Raw genomic sequence first — 2,772 nt, 5'->3', positions numbered from 1 at the left:
TTTCCCGCGCTGCTCCGAGCGAGCCGAGCGCCGCAGCCCTCGCTGGCGGGGAGGAGGGAAGCTGGCGAAGGCGGTTTGCTTTGCTCACGCGAGTAGTTCTGCCTGACTTCGGGGGAGGGGGGGGACTTCTTTTCGTCAAGGGACTGCTGGGTTGGGTCAATTGTCACCTTATCGTTACCTTTGAAGTATTGCTGAAACTACAGCTAGATGGTAGAACAGATGTTGAGCGAAGGTATTTTCTACTAAAGGGAACAACACCAATAATACTGTAAAAGGTGCTAGAATCAAACCTCATTTTATATACTTCGGTTCTTAAAGAAAAAAAAACCACAGAATTCTTCCTGTGCAGCCTTACTGTAGATTGTTATAACCAACTCTTTATCCAAAAAAACAAAAAAAAGAGAAAAGGTTAAAAAAGGACAAAAATGAAGCGATCCTGTATAAAGTGTAACAAATATGACTTTCCTATATAAATGTAAATGATCAGACATACATTAAAATGCACTTGAGGCAGGCAGCAAGCATGAAAAGCTTTTGAAGTATCCTTTTTAATGCACAACACCTGTCTTTTTTCATTTGGCTGGAGCAGGAGGGAATGTGCCACGTCGCTTTTATTTCCTTTTAATTCTGTTTGTGATTTTGGGGAAGAGGAAAGAGGGTGGGAGGTTTAGCTAGCACGGAAACCTGGAATATTCATCTCAATTTTTTTGTTTGTTTTGTTTTGTTGTTAGTTTTTGACATTGGGTGACGGTGTTTGGACTCACACTTCATTTCTCAAATGCTTTTGAAAGCTTTGTTGCCTGCCCCAGGTGCTGAGCATAACTCTTACCTCAAGAACGCTTACAAAAAAGTCAATTGTTTTTTTCCCGTCTCTGGAAAATTAAAGCAAACAAATGACAACAACAAAAAAAAACAAAAAAAAAAAAAAAGAAAAAGCAAACAACCAGCAGTGAATGAAGGAATGAAAAATAAAAAAGAAAGAAGTCAAAGCAGAGGTTTGGTGATCAAACCGAGCCATTCTGGTGCTTTTCCCCTTTTTCTGTTGCTAATGATCAAAATTACATGAGATGGGCTTAGACAAGTTTGTGGTCTTAGGATGTAGCAAAAAATGTATTTAAAAAGAATACAAATTTGCATGGAAAAAACTCTGATGGAACATTTAAAGAATGGCTGTTTCAATGTCAGACGTTTAATGTTAGCATGTGTGTGTGCTGTATATACCTTTTCATGTGTGACATGTACAGTTGACTGAGGAAAAAAAAACATATGGAACCGAACAAAAAATAATAATCAAATGCTATTTTATCAGATGATGCACTTTTTCACCTTGATGAGAAGCCACTGTTCACAACTATGCAATCTTCCAGTTTCTCTCTCTATCTCCTCTCTCCAACCTCAAATTTCCCAACTATTTTCCATAACCTAAACCGTTTTTTCTTTTGTACAAAGAAACACAAAAAGTTCCAAACTCTGGTTCAAGGTGAGAGTGCTACTGTGACTTTTCTCAAACGATAAGAGCTAACAAACAGACAAACAAAAGGGGTTTGGTTTGGTTTTGTTTTTAAGAAAAAGGAGGTTCGGACATGACCCTCTTTATGTTCTCTAAGTGAATTGATGTTTTCTACATGTGCCAGGCTTCTGTTGACTGTTTTTGAGTTTGGTTTTGTTTCTTGATGCATTTTTCTCTCTCTTGGGTTTTAGGATTTTTTTTTTTATTTGTTTCTTTATGTACTTCTTTTCTTTTTTTAATTCTGGTTTTGTATTGTAGGTATTGGGGATGTGAAGATGAAGGTGAAATTTGGCTTAACTTCAAGTGTTTTAGTACATATGTGTGCTATATGTATATAGTTTTCTACATAGAAAATTTTACGCGCTTTTTAACGCACTTTACGACTTGTATGTACAAAGTTGTCTATATAGAAAATGTAGTGAGTGTTACCCAACCTTCAAAGGAAAGAGTTTTGATTAAGAGGAGTTCAGATGTATGAGTATCTCACGCGCGCGTGTGTGTGTGTATTATATACTATATTATATATTATAGAAATATATAGTAGCATATGTCCATGTTAGGGTGTGTATAACATATACACACATCCAAACACATGATCATGCCCATCTATATCATAAAAGTAGAGGGGTTTGTATTTCTTTAAGGTTTTCAAGCTACAGTAAATAGCCTGGCTCTACTGGGTAAACTTCTTCCCTGTCCTTAGAGGAAAGGTAGAAAATTGTCCTCCCCTGTTATTCACAGTGCATATTCCTGGGGGGATTTAGCCTTTATAACCTTTCTTTCCCCACCCCAGTTTACCAGCGGGTGCCGAGGAGAGAGTGTTGGTGAGGAAACAGGGTCATCCAGTGATGAGCTCAGGAAACCACGAGACCACGAGATGTGGCTGCCATGTCCCCCGCCCACCACCGACTCACCATGCAACTTAGAAAGCATCACTCCCACTTCTCTGTGCCTGTCAAACTGGGGTTGCTAATGCTTACCAAGCCTTTAAGCACTTTGCACTCATGGTCCCTCTCTGCAAATTCCGCAGGGTCCCCCTCAATACCAGTGGGAGGTGATTCGGGCCAGTTTACAGTGAGATCTTCACCAACCTACCCCTTGTCCTCCATCTCTCTTCTGTTCAGGAAGCCCACTGCTGCCTCATTGGGCCATGCACCTTCATTCCCTCACCATTATGTTTTACATGAGACTGTTGTGCTTCTCCTTCCTTCCACTCAAGGCTTCCCCATCCTTAAGAGCCATGTCCCACCACGCTAACGCTC

The sequence above is a fragment of the Fulmarus glacialis genome, unplaced genomic scaffold, assembly GCF_000690835.1.
Source record: "Fulmarus glacialis isolate BGI_N327 unplaced genomic scaffold, ASM69083v1 scaffold2180, whole genome shotgun sequence".
Classification (NCBI taxonomy): Eukaryota; Metazoa; Chordata; class Aves; order Procellariiformes; family Procellariidae; genus Fulmarus; species Fulmarus glacialis.
The sequence above is the reverse complement of the archived record's forward strand: the minus strand, read 5'-3'. Positions refer to the sequence as shown.